Source organism: Phasianus colchicus, chromosome 3, assembly GCF_987193195.1.
Source record: "Phasianus colchicus chromosome 3, bPhaCol1.hap1.1, whole genome shotgun sequence".
NCBI classification, from domain to species: Eukaryota; Metazoa; Chordata; class Aves; order Galliformes; family Phasianidae; genus Phasianus; species Phasianus colchicus.
The window spans coordinates 74,830,367-74,850,787 of NC_143438.1; the positions used below are offsets into that span (position 1 = coordinate 74,830,367).

The 20,421-nt window shown below is 45.4% G+C and overlaps 1 protein-coding gene across 1 annotated transcript in view; it reads right to left on the bottom strand.

The window, feature by feature from the left end:
• NCALD (neurocalcin delta) overlaps window positions 1-17,805 on the bottom strand; it is a 51,024-nt gene extending 33,219 nt beyond the window's left edge. Inside the window, exon 1 of the mRNA XM_031591095.2 lies at window positions 17,488-17,805. The gene's annotated coding sequence lies outside the window, so the exon portion shown is untranslated. The remainder of the gene's footprint in view (window positions 1-17,487) is intronic.
• Window positions 17,806-20,421: the final 2,616 nt, after the last annotated feature.

The following is a 20,421-nucleotide window of genomic DNA, read 5'->3' on the forward strand; positions in this document are numbered from 1 at the left end:
AGGCAAGTGGCTTTGAACTAGAGCAGCCATCTTCAAAAGGCAACACAGAGCATGAATACACAGACAATCACTCTTTTAGGGCATTCATCTTTCCAAATCTTCAGTCCGTCAAGGAAGTTTTTGATGGAGAGCTACAGGTCAGTAGGAGACAGGCCCTATTCATTTCGGCACTGAAAATAAAAGCAAGATAAAAGTCAGGTCTCTCCACTGAAACCTGCTCAAGTCAAACAGCTGTATGTCCCTGCTCCAGTACATTTGACCTTGGAAGTGCACAGACATCAGAGGCTGTCTTCTTAACACATTTTTTTCAGTAGAATTCAAGTTGTACAGTAGTATCAACAAGGCTCATCACCTACCTCGTACACGACCACTGTGGTGATGAGGGAACAAGTTGTTCTTTTGGCTTGAGACTCTAATGGGGAAGTGTGAACAGGGAGAATACAAGCTTCCCACAAAATGCTGCAATCACCATCACTTAGAGAGTGAGCGTTATACATAGGCCTTATGGTACTTTCCACATTCACATTTCTCATTAGCTTTGGCTTTTAGGAGTATTTCTTAAATCTCAAGGACAAAAGAAGCATAAATCATTAACTTGCCCTGAGGGCAGAATGATCCAGTGGGACAACAAATTCTGATTTCATAAAATGAACCTTGCAGAAAGCAGAGAGCAGAAATTTGGGCTGCCTATGGCCTAGCATTATATGCCCAGTCATTCTGTATATCATATCCAAAATAGGGGTTTGGTGCCTTGTGCCGAACCTTTTAGGCAACCTCTGGTAGTCACAGTCATCAGTGTGTCTCCAGTGAAGCTCAAGGAAAGAGATTTCTTCTCTTAAAATGGTAAAATTTCCTGTTGTAAATCCAAAACAACAGACTTTTCCTTGGACTTCCCAGAACTGTGTGCTCCTGGGCAAAGAGCAATATCAATGGCTAGGAAGGGTTTGAGGTAAGACTTGGGTGCTCCAAAGGCCATGGTAACTTTATTAAATAGCCCAAGAACAACTGAGCGGACCACATGCACTGCAGTCCCATTGCCTGAACAGCTTCCTGGGCACTTTTTGTTTTTTCACAAACCAGAAGTGCTGTGATGTGGTGGTTGAGAAGCTTCTTGTGAGGTCTTCTATTTTGATAAATTGTCAAGTTTTATCCACACAAAGTACTCCTACACCCACAGCACCAGGAAGCTTACCAGGAGAGCCTGAAGGACTTGCTCCATCCTTTGAGATGACAATTCCCTTGGGACTACTTTTCTGAAAGAGTGGTCAGGCACTGGAATGGGCTGCCCAGGGAGGTGGTGGAGTCACCGACCTTGGAGATGTTCAAGGAACGTTTGGATGTTGTGTTGAAGGGCATGTTCTAGTGAGAACTATTGGTGATAGCTGGATGGTTGGACTGGATGATCTTGTAGGTCTTTTCCAACTTTGGTGATTCTATGATTCTATGAATGGCCAGGACGAGTATTCCTACAGCATGATTTTCTCCTGCCCCTAACTACTGCTGATATCAGTCTTCAGGATGTAAAGCAATTGGTTTCCTCGCCCCTACTTACAAGTTGTAGATGTATGGCATGCATGCTGCACATATTAATTGCCTTTTGTTATTTTTCTCTAGGAAAACTATAAACAATAAAAAAAGGATTCTCTACTGAAGACTTTGAATATCAGCTGTACTTCAGCGAATGGAATAAGAAGAAAATAATTAAACATCTGCTCTTTCACTCCTATTAGTGACTACTAAATAGCCAGAATATTCTGAAGGTTGTGGCCATGGCAACAGACAGTAGTTTAGGAAAAGGAAATATCTGCAGCTATAATTCAACATGAAGATTGCTCATCTCCTTCCAAGAGTTGGAAGTTTGCAATCAGAACTTCAATGGGTGCTACGGCTATGATTTCTTCATATTTATGTTTATTGTGAGACACTATCATTTATAAGAGCATAAAGTGACTCAGGTACCAAATTCAATCTTACTTGAAGGAAGAAGAACTACTGCTTTTTGGCAACAGACTGGAGGATTTGCTGGTAAATGTTTTTGTAGACAATGACGGAGTGCTGTGCTGGAAGTGGGCCAGATCTTCCCTATCATGGAGCTGACTGGCTCCCTTAGGTGAACAAAGTCATAGCTGCTTACACCAGAGCAAATCCCAGCAGCTGGCTGCAGACTTTCTGCAGGACCCCAAAGAACTGAGTCGGGAGATCTTGGTTCAACCAGGAAAGAACTGATGGATACTGATGAGAGTCCAAACAATCCTAGGCCTGCCTTAACCAAACCTGCTTACTGTCTGAATACCTCCTGTGCCCAAACATCTCCTTTTCACTCTCCTGCCTGTGGCTGGGGAGCTCCTTGGGCATACAAAGATGGAGGGGAAAATGGTCTCTCATCCAATTGACCCCAAAATAAAAACCACAGCTCAGGATGAGCTGAGGCAGATGTGGCAAAGGATGACACAAATGTTCTGCACCCGGAGTTGTTAACCAGATTCTTGCTTAGTCCTCTCTCCTTTCTCATGAGCTAACTAAAAGGTTTGAAACTGCTTTCACCAAGAGCCAGTAGTGAAGGAAAGGGGTTTTCTGAATGCAGAGGTTATGTGCAAGTTTTATGCAATTGTGGGTCAGCTGTTTCAAAGAGGAATTGTAAAAAATGTTTGTGTTGACTGAAGAGTCCAGGCAAGACGCAACTGCCTGATGTCAACCACAGTTCATAAAAAAACCGCTGACACTCCTCTTGGAAATGCGCTCATGATGAAATGTACGGAAGAAATGTCTGAAAATAGACAGAGAAAGCCCTGGGGAGCTGGTCATGGTGAACTCAGCTAAAACCACCAACAGAAGGCTTCCTGAAAACCTGATCTGGGGCTACACCTACAGCTAGGTGAACCCCAGCTGCTGTGAACAGGTAGTAGCTGCTTTCTGTATGAGAAATAACCAGGGACAGGATGGGAGTGCCTGAAATGTTATATTTTTTGTGTGATTGCCTTCACAATGCACTTTAAGCACTCAGAAGGCACAAACAGAATTAATTTATTTTGATTTAAGTCATATAGAAGAAGTGTGCGTTTGCTTATAGGGGTTTTCACAATAACAAGGTTCTACCATCAGTTAACTATGGATGCTTTTAGCAAATCATTTGGAGTATCATGCATTTAGATCTTCATAAAAGAAGACAACCTAAGATCAACACAATAATTTATTTTGACCTGATCAATTAAGCCCCCAAATGATGTTAAAATAGCACACACAGAACACGTTAGAGCCTGGAATGTAAATGTTACCTTTTAAAATATGAAGACAACTAAAAACAAAGTCTGGAGCAGCCTGCAAACTTCCCCAGCATGACCAAGAGAAATAAATCTACTGCTACCAACTGTACATGGACTTAATGTACATGGTTTTTAACAATGCCATCCCTGTAGCATGGCCAGATGAACAGCTTAATTCAGTTAGTTGAGTCACATAAGAGACTCCGTCCTGCTAGCAACACAGGGCAGCTTGATCTTGAGTGAAAATCAGTGGTGCATTAAGACCTGAGATGTTTTGTGAGGGGACACATGGCTGCCTCTTTGTACAGCTGCCCCATGCACACACAGCCACTGCTTTCCCCAGGTCCCAACCACACCATAGCGCAGTCATCACCGTCTGAGGCTGCAGAGATGGACAAGGTCAAGGGCTCTCCTTCCCTGAGATCCAAGATGTCATACAACTTGAAATGACCAGCCCTTAAGTTTTCATTGTCAGCTGCAAAAGCTCTCCCTAAATTGCTCCCACAGCAGACCCATGGGTATTGAGCAACACCCAGTTTCCATCCAACCTCATGCCATGCTGTGTTTCCACACATCCCTTTACCTCCTGCAAGCCCAGTGAGCTCTCTGCCTGCTACAACCATGCCGTGGGTTGCTCTCTTCCTCCTGTTTCTTATCATAGAATTATAGAATGGTTTGGGTTGGAAGCCTACCCAGTTTCAACCCCCTCCACCCTGGGCAGGGCTGCCACCCACCAGAGCAGGCTGCCCAGGGCCCATCCAACCTGGCCTTGAATGCCTCCAGGGATGGCGCATCCACAGCTTCTCTGGTCAGCCTGTGCCAGGTTCTGGCTTGCTCTTCAACCTTCAGCCCACAGGACTGAGCACCTCCTGTGCCATCAGTACTCATTTCCTAGACCAGGACTAGGTCTCCCCAGAGCAGAGGGAGAGGGAGATGCTTCTTGTTACTCTGTTCAAAGAGTAGAGCTCCAAGCTCTACTCCACATGGCCTTTCACATGAGCTGCTGAGTGGCAGCAGATGCTCATACCCACAGGGAGGGGAGTTTTAGTGCTGCTCTATTTCCTTCCCTGCAAGATTCAGAGAACGAGCGATCACCTGTGGGAGGGCTTTCTTTTCTGTTCCTCCAAAGCATTGGAAATCGAATGGAGTGCACCTCAAGGCCACACTTCACTGGAGCTTTTATCTTTCAAAATTAGGTTAGCAGATTTGTTTCTACAGTGGCTTAATGTCAGAGAACATCATCTGTGCACATGATGGACTGGAATATGAACGAATTCTGTCAATATAGTGACTGCCTGAATCTTATTGCCAGGTACAAGGAATTCAGCCCTTCCTTTGAGATGCTAAGGAGGAGGGGAGGAGAGGAGAGGAGAGGAGAGGAGAGGAGAGGAGAGGAGAGGAGAGGAGAGGAGAGGAGAGGAGAGGAGAGGAGAGGAGAGGAGAGGAGAGGAGAGGAGAGGAGAGGAGAGGAGAGGAGAGGAGAGGAGAGGAGAGGAGAGGGGAGGAGAGGGGAGGAGAGGAGAGGAGAGGAGAGGAGAGGAGAGGAGAGGAGAGGAGAGGAGAGGAGAGGAGAGGAGAGGAGAGGAGAGGAGAGGAGAGGAGAGGAGAGGAGAGGAGAGGAGAGGAGAGGAGAGGAGAGGAGAGGAGAGGAGAGGAGAGGAGAGGAGAGGAGAGGAGAGGAGAGGAGAGGAGAGGAGAGGAGAGCTGGGGGCCCAGCTTACATTCAGCCATCCCTTTACCACAGAAATGTCCAAAGCCCTGCAATGGGTCTATCTGTGTCCCATGTCAGCTGAACTCAGGGCTGAACTCAGGATGGAACTTCCTTGAAGGAGTCTTCCTCTGGACATTGACACTCAGAGCCTCTGGTGTTGCTTGAACAGAGCAGTGGGACTAGACTGGATCAGAGCATGTGCACAGAAACACACTGAATGCTCCAAACCTAGAAACAACCGTAACAAGTTGGATCTCATGACAGGAGTTCAGGAGGTTTTAGTATCAAGTCCTCCACATTACTTATCTACACAAAGCAGCAGGGATCCAACTCCAGCTACAGGAATCTGAATTTAGCTGTCTCCATACAAGCTGTGGAAGATTGCTGGAGTCTGGGGAGTGATTGAGCAAACCCCAAATTCATTGGCTGATTATAGGCAAAAACAGAAATACTGGAGGACAGTTTCACAAAACTGCTTGGGTAGAACACAGACTCATTTTGCTCTACACCCAGTGTCAAATGAAATTATATCATTTGTTGTCTTGGAGTTCCTTAAATTTATCAGAAAGAGCTGGAAAATGCAGCCTTATGCCAAATTAAAGCCTTTTCCGCCTGATTGCTCTGTACAGGAGGCAAATCCTCAAATCAATTGTTCCTCAGGCTGTGCGAGGACAACTGCCCACCAATAGAGTTAAACGGAGCCTGGAGTGCCAGGGGAGCTCCTGCCCTTGGTTTTAGATTAGCTTAGATTTCGGGCCCCAAGAGGAAGGATTGTGAGCCAGCCCTCCACATGCAATGGTGAAAGCCTGTTTTTCAGATCCGAGAATACTCTGTTAATAAAAAAGCAAAATTATCACTCAGGGAACAGCCTTAAACAAAGATAGATTTGATTTTTCTAAAGGTGTTTCCTTATTTTTTTTAAAGAAGAATCATATACTCCTTATTTGTACAACACATTCAGAAGACCTTGCTAACAGAGAGATACCCCAAACCTGATTTTTCAAAGGAAGGAGGGCAAGAATTTCTTTTGCTGCCATCAAAAGGGCAGCCAAAGATTCAATAATCTCCGCTCTCCTATTTGAGTCTAAAAGAGATGGAGCTCTGTTCTTCGGTTTGTGGGATGTCATCAAGTCCTCCAAAAGCCTCTAAAGCCTTTGGCACAGAGAAGAAAAGAAGACAGTCAGATCTTTGTGGGGAAATGCAGGGAGATGCTGGGGGAGAATCTTGCAGTCTTAATTGCAGAACTATCAGGAATGTTGTTTTAGGACTACAGGATATTTATAGTCTCACCCATTTTGAATATAAAGGGTACAAACATCATTTTTGCTATTCCTCTAAAGGCCAATATCTAGGCAACACAGGCCAGAGCACAAAAGAATTTTCACCCCATTCCAATTTCCCATAAAAAAAAAACCCACGTACTAAGCCTGAATAATGAGTTTAGTCATTTGAATCATGAATTTGGCTTTATAAGACGCTGGGAGACTGAAGCAGAGCAAAACACGTCTGCTAACACCCTGACTGGAGCATCACAATTGGCAAGTCCTGCTGAAGAGAGATCTCAGACTAAAGTTGTAGAAATGTTAGGGGTTAGAACTGAAGTTTCTTGGCTGAACTGACCTTATATGGAAGCTTCACAGAAAGCTTGGCTGCACTGGCTTTCAAACCAGCACACAAGATTGTGTTTCTAATGGATATATAAGTGTATACATAAAGCTTGATACAAAACCATTTGGGTGAAATCACAGTAAATAATTCCTTCTGGAGTGGTGTTGCACAGAACCAGACAGATGTTTCGCCTTTATGGGTAATGGTCTGAGGTGAAAGGGGAATTCTCAGGTGGAAGATGATTTTACAATAGAGTTCTTCAAGGAGGAGTCTCAGAACAGATCTTATTTAACATTTTAATTAATCACCATAATGCATAGTCTCAGAGCAGTGCCTTTGCTGATGGCACCAAGATGGGAAACACCATCAGCTGGAGAGCAAGGCGATCACACAAGAAGAATAGAATGACAATCATGTCTTGGAAAGGGATCTGAAATCACTGGGGATGCAGTGAAGGGCAGCTAGGCCAAATAAGGGAAAGGAAAGCCTGAGCAAGCAGAAGAGACCAGGAGCACTCGGCTGTTTAGCCTAGCTAAAGAAAGTCCAGGAGGGGATATGTTTGTAGTCTATAAATACATCTGAGGGGGTAAACACTAAGGAAGGAGAAAAGCTATTTAAACTGAGGGACAATGCTGGCACAAGAACAAATGGGTATAAACTAGCCATGAATAAAGTTTGGCTGAGAATGAGAAGCAAATCTCTAACCACTGGAACAGAGAAGTCTGTGGAACATCCTTCTCCTCAGATCACAAGACAGAAGGCTTAGCTCATGTGAAAAAGAATTTTGAGAAATCCACAACCTGAGCTTTCACGACAGTGTTAGCTGCACCAGGCTGGATGCCTCAGGAGAACCCTTTCTGCCATATTCTCCTCTGGAAGAGAAAGGATATCTTAAAAACCAAACATGCTTCTCATTGCAGGCAGCACAGCAGGTGGCCAAGAGCAGAGCCAAAGATTGGGTATTAGGAAAAATTTCTTCTCAGAAAGTGTGGCAAGGCACTGGCACAGGCTCCTCAGGGAGGTGGTGGAGTCACTGTTCTTGGAGGTGTTCAGGAAACACGTAGATGTGGCACTGAGTGATGTGGTCTAGAGCACTCACAGGCATGGGCTGATGGTTGAACTAGATGATCTTATCAGTCTTTTCAACCTTAATGATGCTATGATTCCATGATTTTAAGATGATGGTGATACCTCTGCCTGCTCCTGTAGTGTGCATTCTCAAGAACATGGTGCAGAAGAATGCAAGAACAGGGCTTTGAGCAGGTGGGCAACAGCCAGGGCACAGCTGATAGCCCAAGAAGTGTTGGTTCAGGCATTAAGGAACATAAGAAGTAGTAAAACAGTTATTGTGGGAGATTATTTGAAATTAAGTTCTAGAAGTAACCCAATAAAACTCATAGCTAGTTGGGCTTAACACTGGAGTCCAGAGACTTTATGTAATATGTTATCCCAGTTTGAGAAATAAGCTTTTGTGTTCTGTAGAAGGGGAACCAGTTGCTCAGTTTCAGTTCAGTATTGATAAGGCAGATGGTAGCCATTTTATTTTTAAAGTCAAAACAGGCTTTCTACAAAGCTTTTTTTTCCTTGATGTGATCCCTTCCTCTTCTACAGACAACACAGAAGCACTTTAATATCATACAGCTTTCTCATCTTAACATCTCTGACCACTCTACAAAGGCTGCAGGGCCACATCTGCATTGCGGTGTTGGCTGAAGTGAAGAGGAGTTAGGAAAGGAATTTCTACAGCACCTGAGACTTTTTGCATCAGCTGCTGCTGTGTTCCAGGACCCCGTGAGATCTGTTTTTGAAGATCCCAAAGAGCTGACCAGGTCCTGGGGCTGGATCTGGAGAGACTCACAAAGGGACGGGACACAGGAGGGACACGGCTGGAAGCTACTTTCTAGTCACTGCAGCATGACAGGTATGTCAGCAGAATGACATAACAATGATGCTTTCATGTGACTTCTCTGGATGTCTCAAGTATTATAAATGAGTGCTTTAAGGAGCGCTGCCCCTGCAGTGAGCAACACCAGTCCTTGGGATGCTGCAGGGTATGGGAGATGGTTTATTCTGCTTTTAGCTATCAGGTGTTTCTGTGCATCTATGCCAGGAAGTTAGCCTGTACAGAAGCTGTCAGCTACCTGCCTAACAGGGCAGCACAGAATTGGAGGGGAGCTGTTGCTAAAGGACACACAGCTTTGGGTTGAGTTTTTTCATTTCCTACCCTGGAATTGCTGCTCTGGATGTGAAACAGCAATAAAGCACAAAACAGTGGTGAATGGCAACAAAGCACTTCACTTTGTGAAATGGAACCTGGCCCTGCTCATGGGGCTGCAGAAGGAGAGGGGCACTGCTGTCCCCTGCTACCTGCTGAGCTCACTGAGGGCAGCATGAGTGGAATGGAACCAGTTGGAGAGAAGATCAGCAGCCAGAGCTCTGCCCACAATTTGGTATCACACCAGTATCCTCAGGGCAGGAAAAAATAGCTGAGAACAGATACCACAATGCCTCACAGATTCATCTGACGCTGATTTCTCTCAGGGGACATGTAATGTAGTTACGCACTGTTCCCATTAGATGCCCCAAACCTAATTAGTTTATGTAACTGCATTAGATGGAGAAGGTGCATGTTGCTGATAGCTGCTCAGTGGGAGCGTGCCGTAGATCTTCCTTTTGCCCACTTAAAATTAAAGTGATCTTTGTTCTATATTAGATTCAGCATCTCATAATGAAATGCAATAAAGATTCCTGGAGTAAATTGCATTTTTCCCAATATGTTTAAACATATCTTATTGATTGGAGGAGGCATAGTTTTAGAAGTAATGTGCCTAAAAAAGCACCTGAGCAGCCCACACTCCTCCAGGCAAGCGAGCACGTCCACAAGCAGTGCTGATCCTGTTGGTGCTGGGTGGCTGGAGGCTAGCGGCTGTAAGGCTGGCCAAGGGAAAAACACCTTGTCTGCACAGATAGAGTTAGCATGTTGTGAAACCTTGGTCCAAATCACCCATCAGCAAAATCAGATGGCTGAATTTGGTTGGTAAGGAATAGTGAGTGGTGATCTTCAGGGGAGAGACTGAAGCAAATGATGGCACAGAACAAGGAATGCAAATGATGCTGTGGCACACAGACAGTTGAATGGGCATTTATTGAAAGATGTGCTTTTAAACAGCCTGTGCTTTTAAACAGGAGCACATTTTGGTTAAAAACCAAGCAGAGTTGAGGAACTGTACATTAGAGCCAGATGCTCAATGGAACTGGAAATTTAAGAAAGGTTTTGCTTTTTTTTCCCCCTGATGACGCCTGGAAGAAAAGCTTGTTTTTGGTTTTGTGAAAGAAATATTTCCCATTGTCTTTCAGAGTGCCATTTCGGTTTCACTGGAGAAGCAGCTGTGAGCATACAGGGCAGGATGCACAGGGCACATCTTCAATTACACCTCTCCTTCCCTGGGAGACGATTGCTCAGGGCTAATAAGGATTAAAACATACTCAACAACTCTGAAAAATGCCTTAATGCTCACCTTCCTAAATCCTTCTATTATTCTGGACAATATGAGCTCAGCAATTTCTGTTTGCAAACAAAAGGGGAAAACTTTGCTGTTGCATGCGCGTGTCTGGGGTGTAACAGGGGAAGTAAAAATCCAACTGACTGTGCTTGGAAAGCTGTGGGGAAGGATGCAGGTAAATGGTCCCCTGATTTTCTCAAAGCCCCATAGACACAATTCTTCAAGGACAAAAATGTGGCTGTTGAATACAACAGAAATAACATAGTGGGGGAAAACTGCACTGTGACATGTCCTTTGCTTTTTTGTCTCTCCCGACACTCAGGTGTTACAGTGAGAGCACAGAGGCATCACTTTCCTCTTGCAGGGTCCTCATACCTGCTATTAGGCACATTACTAGCATTGCAGAAGTGGGCAGTGCTGATGTCTGACTGAAGAGGGGAAGGGCATTTAATAGGTTTAATACAGATGATGGCAATTTACGTACTCTGGAGAAACTGGAGTTTAGCACAGGATACCCAAATCTGCAATTTTCACATCTTTAAAATAAATGTAAGCAAATGCCTCTGAGTGCATTCCTAGCACTGAAAAGCCAACAGGCAGGGAAATCCCCTCTTCCGTCTGCTAAATATCCTCACCCTTCCTAGGAGAGACCTTGTGCCATCTGCCACACAGGACAGGCCCAGCTGCTCAGAAAGGGTACTAAACCCTCCCACATGGGAGTATGGGACTTGGCCAGGAGCAAGCTGTGCCAGGGATAGGGAGCAGTTTCAGTCCCTGAGCTCCAGTGCTGGAGATGTTCCCTACTGAGTTTGGTATGAACATAGCCACTGCATGGCTATTACTGCAGGACACCTGATAACTTGTCACGTGTTTGAATATTAATGTTGAAAAAAAAACAAAACAAAACAAAACAAAACAAAAAAACAAACAAAGAAAAGCTAACATTTGGTGAAGCAGGGAAGCAAGCTGTTACCTCTTGGTAAAGGGGTGTTGGAAGGGAACTGTGAGCTAGATGGCTTGAGGCACTGCTGGTCCAGTCCCACCACACCCTGGATTTAGCAGCAGCACCCATCTGAGCCGCAGTGACTCGTCTGGGTACCCTTCACCTGCTACATTTACAGTGACTCTGGGGCTTTCCATAGAGGCTGCTTCAAGTGGGGCTGAGCCGGGGTCCTGCCTAGCAAAGCTCCCAGCAGGGAATCTGCTCTCCATCCTCCCTAGGTCTGTGCAGGGACAGCAAGAATGGGAAGCTCCTCTCTCCCCACACAGTATTTGCATGCTTGGACGGCCACGGTGAAGGCAAACTGTTCAGACATAGCACAGCAAGCCTCTGCCATGAACACTTGATTTTTAGGTTCTTTTTCTTTAGGTTCCCATGTTTCGCCTCCAAGTCCCCACTGGAAGGCTGCCAGCACCCATTTCTGGTGCCTGAACATGAGGGACATGGTGACAAGAAGGAGATGCCCCGAGCAGCCTGGCTGGAAACCCCAGAGCAGCTGCTCCTCTGGGTCATTTTTCAAGCATTGGAACCCAAAGCCACCCTGGGGCTGCATCCCAGCTCAGTGGGGTATGAGACAAAATTGCTCCAGTTGTGGGGAGCTGCCACCTGCCCTGTGGTCTGCCCTCAGCTTCCCATGACAGGTCAGCACAGGCTCAATGCAGACACACATGGGCATGCAGCCGTCCAGCTCTGGCTGCAGATCCCCTCTGCTCCCAGTCCTGGCTGCTCCTGTGGTTTAAAATGTTATTTTGGGAAAGAAGTGAATAATGGGAACAGCCCTGGAAAAGCACGGGGAATTCAGCAAACAAAACAAAAGTAGCTATTTTAGACATGGCCCCCAAGTATAACAGTGACTTGCTTTAACTCTTTTCTCTCCTGAAGACTGTCCTCAAATACAACTGGAAGACAATTTCAGGCATGTACAAAATCTATTCCTTAGATTCAACCTTCAGGAAGAGGTATGAGATACAGAAAGCCTTTGCTTTGTGCAGGAGGCTGGTACCCTCCCGAGTACATCGCTTCTACTTTTACATAGCTCCGCTTTTCATCTCTTGCTTCATAGGTAACATAGACAGCAGATGGCCCCCCTGCAGCAGTGCCCGCTGCCCCATGCTCCTGAATCACTCAGTGGCCAAATGGTAGCATAGGGGACTGAGTCTACCAGCACCAACCCTGAAATGCCTCTTGCAGCTCAGGTTGGGGATTCTGATTAGGGAAATCCTCTAACACAGCAGGGGAGAACAGCAATTCTGATCACGTTCTCAATCTTTGGAAGTAAAATAATTGAAAGTGAAGGATCCTACTTGTTCTGTCAGAGGTGTTCAAGCAAGAGAAGACGGTGGTTAGGCTGAATGATGCATCCTTGGCCAGCCAAAATCCTGCACTCTTCTTGTTCGTATCAATCTGTGAAAAAAGTCTACAGAAATGCAGAAATGTCCTTCAGATGAGGCTGTTTTAGAAGGGTCAAAGCGACTCCATATGAAAAACCTCATGCAAGAGAAACAGCTATGAATAGGACACTTGACAGACGGGTCCAGCGGACAACAGACCGTGTTTCTGCTGAGATATAATTGCTCTAATTGGGCTTGGGCTTGCTAAAATTGTAAAGTTAAAGAGGACTCTGCAATCAAGCTGCCATTCTGCACAAAAGAATAGTGTTGTGATAGAAACCACACAGCAGTTGGGGAAATAATCAGCAGCTTTGTGCTCACTGCCCCCAGCATCTCCGCCTGCCGCAAGGAGCAGTTGCACAGCAGAGCAGAGCACTCTGCCTGTAGCTGGAAGGGCACAGGGCTGAGTTGCTTCAGCTTCTCCAAGAGGTGCCTGACTGAAGATCATGTTTAGGATGAGCTGGTCTGTTGTGGCAACACCAGCAAGGAGAGAAGCTGGCCAGAATGCTCCTGTCTCTCCTGCTCCAAACCTCGCAGCCCTGGCGTGCACCTGCCTCCTGATGTCCCCGGGCAAGGCCACATTGTTCACGAGGATAAAATTGGCCTAATTACCTCCTCTCTAAAAAAAAAAATACTTTCCAACTTTGTGATGATGCCATGCAGCTCCTGTCCTCCACTCACATCACACATACCAGGTGCAGATGACAGGATGTGCATCACCCAAATTCAAGTGATGGGGCAGGTACTCTCCTTTGTACCAGCATTGTGTGGCCCTTGGCATGGCAGAAGGGTGACCATCTTACAAAACCCCAAGGGACATATGGGGAGAAGAAAGCACTAAACACACCTGACACTCAGAAACTGCCTTCTGCTGGCTTTGCTCTGTGCATCATGAGCTCTGCTCCACACACCAGCATCCCATGTACTGGCAAGGTGGTGGAAAGAACTTGCCACAGGTGATTCTCTCCCTAGCAGTGTTTGTTTCCTGAAGAATAGTAGGGGATTGCTCAACATAAGCCAGATTAAAAAGAGAGGTTGTGCTTGTTTCTAGACAAGTTACCTATAAACCAAATATTATAATAAGCATAATCAATGAACCCTTAAGAATTGCCATTGCAGCTAAAACATTGTGAACAAGTACAGCAAAACATCCCAAATGTTCAAAAGAAGAGAAGCAGAATTAAGCCCTGTCCTCTGCTCCTTCCAGCGAGAGGAGGTACTGCTAAGAATTTCAGGCTTCAGACAAATTCAAAACAGCATTCAGCCCAAACTACAAGCTTCTTGGCTTTTCTGGGTGTAAATCAAATCCTTACGTTATCTCAGTGTCATTCTGTGGCTGCAAGCAATTCATCAGCTCCCAGCACAGCCAGACTGAACTTCAGTTAACAGGCTCTGAGCACTTCAGCTCTCCGTGATTGGATGTTTCTGTGGAAATGAATCTCACACACAAAAAAATTCCCAAAGATCGGCAGAAAGTCAACAGTGCGTTGGGACCGCAGAATACAGGACTTTAGAACTTGGAGCCCACCCCTAGGATTCCAGTGTTTGATGAAGCTGTAAAAAGGGCAGTGCTCCTTCACAGTGCTGCCTCTGGGAAATATTGCATTCAGCAATTCCTGAATTACAGTTTCTAATTATATTTTCATACTGTAATGCTGTCTGAAATGCAAATCTGATGACAGAATAATTCGATCCATGTAAAATAATTACAAAATTACTGTTTCTCAAACCTCAACTCATACTCCCTGCCATTTAAGAAGATAAATTTAACAGCAGCAAAAGTACAGCCAAAACATATTAAATTTTTCAAACTGTTAACTGACTGTTATCTGACTATATCTGTCTGCGTAGACTTTGGCTCACCATGGAAGATTGCTTCTAAAATATGGCTACCAACAACATTCCAGAGTGAGGATTTCTGTGCTTGGAACCAACAATGAGGTCAATTTTTATTTTGCATTCAGAGTACCACACGCATGGCATCTGGCTTTAATTGGAAAAGCAACTGTTGATTAAAATGTCAACTCCCTACTGCTGCTTAGTTATCATTTAAACCAGTTGTTGTTAAAGTTGATGCGGGACATTAAATTAGCAGAACGTGATGATTTTTAGCAGCGTGGAAACCAGCTTCTGCAAGATGTAACTTAAGAGCCTGAAACCCAATACAGCTGCAGCAGTTCCCACTGTTTGACAATTCCCCCATAGGGGGAATTCAATTCCCCAAGGAAATGCTGCCTTGAGTAGCAGCTGGGACCTTTAAGGTGACAGCAGAAATCACCTTCTGTATGAGAAACAGAGGAAGGAGTCGGTGCTCTGCACTGCAGGGATTATTTTTTGTAGGTTTTCCTGTGCTTCTAGCCTAAATTTAGATTGTCATTGACCATCAGCTCAACCAGATCAAGGTAGAGCACACTAAAGGCTCGAGTGCATTATTATTACTAGGCTGGAGGCATCAACAGCTTGAGTCTGTTTTTAATTCCCCTGACTGCATTCAGTTGCGAGAGAAGTGACTCAGGGAGAGCTCAGCCTTGCTTTCAGCCAGTCTCACCTAGGTGAAGGGCTCCAGCTCCTGAGTAATTAGTGAGCTGCTCACCCCTTCTTGTGGATGAAGGGACTGTGGAGGAGATGCTGTCCTCACCTCTATGTGCAAGTGAGTGACACATGCAAGTACCAAGGCTGACAGGAGCTATGGAGTCTTTTGGGTGTCCCCAGAAGCAGGTGAGATGCCACCAATCCCATGCACACGCCATTTATTTTTTATTTGTGTTGGAGGATTTCAAGCCCAAGGAAGTTGGTGATCCTAGGACCATGGCACTCGGCAGAAGAGAAGGGGTGGGCTGCAGCCCCCTTCTTGCTCCTCAGTGATGGGAAGGAGGCAGGGACCCAAAGGTTGCTTGGTCTTTTCTCACAGTGGGTGAAGGGCTGAAGGGATGCTCAGTGTTCTGCTTGCTGGGAATTTCATACCCTTCTGAGGTAACCCAAGTATTTGATGAAAGGGTTTGTTTAGAACTGACTAAGAAAACAAGAACACAAAATTACCAGGAAGAAGTACATGGACCAGAGAGCGCTCTCACACAGATCCCTTCCTCTCCTCTGAGCAGAGATCCATGCCCTCTGCATTCACTGCAGGATCCCATGCCACAGGCTTTCTCCTTGCTGTCCCTGCCATGCCTGCCCTGAGGCTCAAAGAGGGTGGCAGGACGTCCAGAGCCAACAGGACCCAATGAGAGGGGACAGAGCTGCTTACTCTGCCAGGCAGGATGCATTCTTCTGGTGACATGGATGGCAGTTCATCATCCTTGGGGAAACTAAAGAAAGATATGCCTGTTAAACTGGAGATGATGAACACATTTTTAAAATATTTCTAATGAATATCACTTGAGTGAATGCTGCTTCCATTATTTTTCTTTTTTTTGCAGATGTTTTTGGGGTGTCTGCAGGTAGGGGGGGGCATGGAGCATCCCTGTGGCGACCCAGGGCAGTCCAGCAGGCGGGTGCTGTCAGTCCTTGTTAAACCCACTGCGAGGAAGGAGGGGGGACTTCGCATGCACTGACGCATGAGAAGAATTTATTAAACACAATTTAAAATATTTCAGTTGCCAAAACATTGATAATTCGGACACAAGAGCTATATTGGAAGGAACAAATAGTGCCAAGCAAAATGGCTTAGAGGCTTCAGCTGCAATTATCCCTATTGGTCTGTTAAGCGTGCCAAATGTAGTGAGATCCAGAGCACTAAGCCACAACTTTCCTTACAGAAGAGCTTTCAGTGTTAATCTCTGCCTTGGCTCCCTTTCTGAAACAATTACTTCTGTTGCACTTAGTAATATTAGGGTATTTGTACGCCGTTTTTTCTTATCTTTTATTGTGCCGTGCCTTAAATATTTGTGCAGTTCTGTGGTCATTTCAGAGCGGCAGCTGCTTTAGCAAATCATTACCATTATCAATAAACCCTTTGAACTTTGGGAGGAAGGGAGCAGGAGTATTTAATTAGGGAAGATAAGAGCAGTCTAACATACTTTTCCAGGAAATAACACACACGATGCTTCAGCTGTGATCTGTCCTCAAGGCGAATATGTGTGCTTGCACACAAACTCCGGCCGTGGCACCAAACTTCAGCAGCCCTGGAATCTCTTTCTGCAAACAGGCTTCTCTCAGCCAGCAGCGTAACACAGACATACAGCAAGATCTCTTCTTTTTAAAAAACGCCCAAATAGCATTTATTTTCCTATTACCATGGTGCTGTTCGAGCCGCTATTCTTTTTTTAGCTGTCCCAACCACCCGTAACCCACCACGGAATAATTACAAAAATAAAAATAAAAATTCTTGCATGTGACATAAAGCCTGCGTTACAACCACGTTGCTCTCTTGGCACATATTTCAGACACACTCTCAGGAAGCTCTCGGTCCTTCCCTCTGTAAACATCACTGAGCCGAGTGCCGCGTGCCCCCGGCCAAGGACAGAGACCCGGAGCAGTGTCCAGAGCCTGTGTGGACACAGCCGGCTCACAGCTCCAGCTCAGGGACCCGGCAGCGAGCTGCTCCCCACGCATCCACTGCTGGCCTCCCACTCCCTACAAGCTGGGGACCAAACTGCTGGATGGTCAGTGTTAACAAAGCAAAAGTTCCAACAGAAGTGTAAAGCTGTGATGCCCAGATCAACAACGTAGCAAAGCATGATTTCTTTAACTCCCAAAAGGATTCACCTAGAATCACTCGCATTCATTTATATTCCGAAAGTGTCAAATGAGAACAATATCGTTTTATTCTGCTTTCACGGATCATTAATCTTAATCTAACTCTGCTTAGCAGTCTGCACGCAGAATTAGTGACTAGAAGCTGCTTTGCATCTATCTGATAGCACCGGGCTCATTTATCACAACAAACTTCAGCCAAAACAAACAAGTGAAAAAACACCCTCACAATAAGCTGCTTTGCATCTTTTTTTTTTTTTTTTTTTTTACTTTTTTCCTTAAAAATACCTGACGAGAACATAAAGCAAATGGTTACCTCACACTGCAGAAATGCAAGTTTTTAATAGTCCATGCTCTGGCAGCCCCTGAGAAACAGCAGCGGCGGCAGTGGCGGCGGCGGGGATAAATCCAGCATCCACTGGGTTCTCACACAGCTTTGGCTGCGCGGCTGAAACCACAGGCTCTGCCTCCAGCTGACGTCAAAGCGCTGTCACATGGCCAGATGAAAGCCAAGAGAGCACTGGTTGTCGTGGCAACCGCAGCACTGCTCTGAAATTATTTCAATAGGTCATCTGTCACACGGGGGGCACGTCTCAAGCATCGTGGGCGCCCCGACAGTCCAACGACCCCCAACCCAACCGGGACTCACCCTGGAGAGAGCACGCCTCTTCCTCTTCCTCCCACATCCCTACATGCAGCTGAATAAGCCCTTTTCTGCCCATGCAAAGGGGCACACGGGCTGGAATCCCCACACGGGGCACCCTCTGTGTGTGTGGCCATTGGGATGTCCTGGAATGGGGATGAAGCACAACCCACCTCTGCACACCCCCAGTCCAGCTCCCAGCTTTGAGCTTGCCCCAAATCACTTTGAAATTCTTTTGGAAAATTGGAGTGGCCAGAAGGATGGACAGACAGAGGGAAATGTGGTGTTCATCTTTCTTCCATACCATAAAGAGAAGCAGTGATAAGGGCTCGTGGGGTTATTGCAACAGAGAAAGGTGGAGTCAACTGTCTAAAATATGTGCCTTAAAAAGAAAATATGCTTCATTAATTGGAATACCTTTGGCAGTCTAGAAGAACAAGAATAGTAGAATGAATTTTTAAAATTCCAGCATATACTATATGTATCACATATAATAATTAAGCCACCATGGAAGGCATGTCAACTCACACGAGTTAAACTGTACCGTAACACACTTTCTTCACTTAATGCAGCTCTTGTACAACACTTGCACACATTTGACGGCGATGTTTGTACAACACAACAGAAAGTTTGGGATCCTGGGTTAAAAAGAGATCGCTTCGTCTCTATCAGAATCATAGCATCATAAAATGATTTAGGTTGGAAGGGACCTGAAAGACCATTGAGCTCCAACTTCCCAGCCACGCGCCACCCACCAGACAGAGCTTCCCAGGGCCCCATCCATCCTTGCCTCGAATGTTCCCAGGGATGGGGAATCCGCAGTGTTACTTAGTGCATTGCGACCTAACTGCTCTTCTGCCAAAAATGTATGCACGTGGGGGAGAATTTAAATGTTTGGGCTCTTTTAAACTCTATTTCACAAAGCTAGATGATATAACACATGCATTTTAACAGCACAAAACATTTCAATGGCATTTTGCTCATGCTAGGGAGAGGCTAGGCAAGGACACCACTCGGACATACCGAGATGAAAACAACAGCACTCATTCCTTGCAGGCCTGAAAATCCAGCTGAAAGTGGTAGAAAAGTGGATATTTGCTGACTTAGCTTCATTTTTCCACGCTAAACCCCCAACGCCAAATCTGTCTCTTTGGAGGCGTCAATCAGCCAAGTGAGCAGAAAGCGATGAGACACGGGCACTGGCTGGAAAAATGCATAAAAAAGATATTCAGGGACTGAAGACTGCTGAGGAACAAATGTGCTTTGTCCACGTGGGACCACGTTCCTCATCTCGCTGCAGGAAATGGACTTTCACACAATAGACGGGCTGCTGGAGCTCCTCTGCATTATGTACTGTATCTCACAACATATACATAGCTGTCTATAACTCCTGAACATGTACATAGCTACCTATAACTAGTGGGAGCACCCTAACAGACAGACATCTGGATAGATGACATAGCTTACACCCAGTCACAGTACCACTAAGTGAGACCAGATCCTGCTTTTTGTCCCGCTCTTGTTTTGGCTCTGCAGAGCTAACAATAGATAACATTTGTTTGCCCATAAACCAGAAGACACACAGAGCGCAGAAATACTATCTGACGTGGTCTTTGAACCCACAGAAAATCTCCCCCGGTGTCAGCCAGTGAGGCAGCCTCACTCTCAGAAGGGAGCCCCATCGTTTCAGCAGCTGGGAATTCACTTGATGTTTCTCTTACAATAACAATACTTAGAAAAGTGCTTTATCTTGGAGTCTTCCCTCAAATATCTATGACTTCTACTGCTTTTAAAAATAAAATTAAAAAACAAAACAAAAACAAAACAAAACAAAACAAAAAAAACAAAACAAAAACAAAAAATCCCCAACCCAGCAAGCAGACATGATTTTAATGTACTACTTTAAAAAAACCTCTGTGTTTTGCTGGTGACTGCAGCTTGCTGCTTGAAAGGGGGTAATGTTTCCATTGGCATCAGAAGAACAGATAAAAAAGAGACAGCAAAATGTCATCATATTGACTTTTGCTCTTGTAGAAAAACGGGGTGGAAAAAAAAAACACAGGAAAAGACATTTTAGTTTTCATACAGCTGACATGGCATTGCAGGCAAAGGGGGGTTTGATAGAAAAGCAGTCAGCACAAGTGGCTCAGCCCTCCCCATTCACTGAAGGTGGCCCAGTGAAAGAATTATTGTTCAAGTCAAATCAGGTGGAAGATGGTTTCCCAGGAATGCAGCACTGTAAGAAAATCCTATGCTCCCCATATATGTGCCAGGACTCTTAGTAGCATTAATTCCTACTCCCAGGGATTGTAAGCAGTTCCTCATCCAAGAGCAATAATTTTGGGTTTCCATGCAACAACCTGGAGCAGATCTGGAGGCATACGGATGGGCAGCAATCATTCCTCCCCCTGCAAACACCTTGGGTGTGTGCTGCACAGGGCTGCTGGAAGGCTCTTGCACCATGTATAATAGTAGCAAGTGTGCTGAATGGGAAGCATCCACACAGGGATCCCAACTCATGGGCACTGAAGCACTGAGGGAGGCAAGTTCAAACACATGAGAGCAGATGAAAAGTGAACTAAATACTCCTTAGTGTAAAAAAAAAGC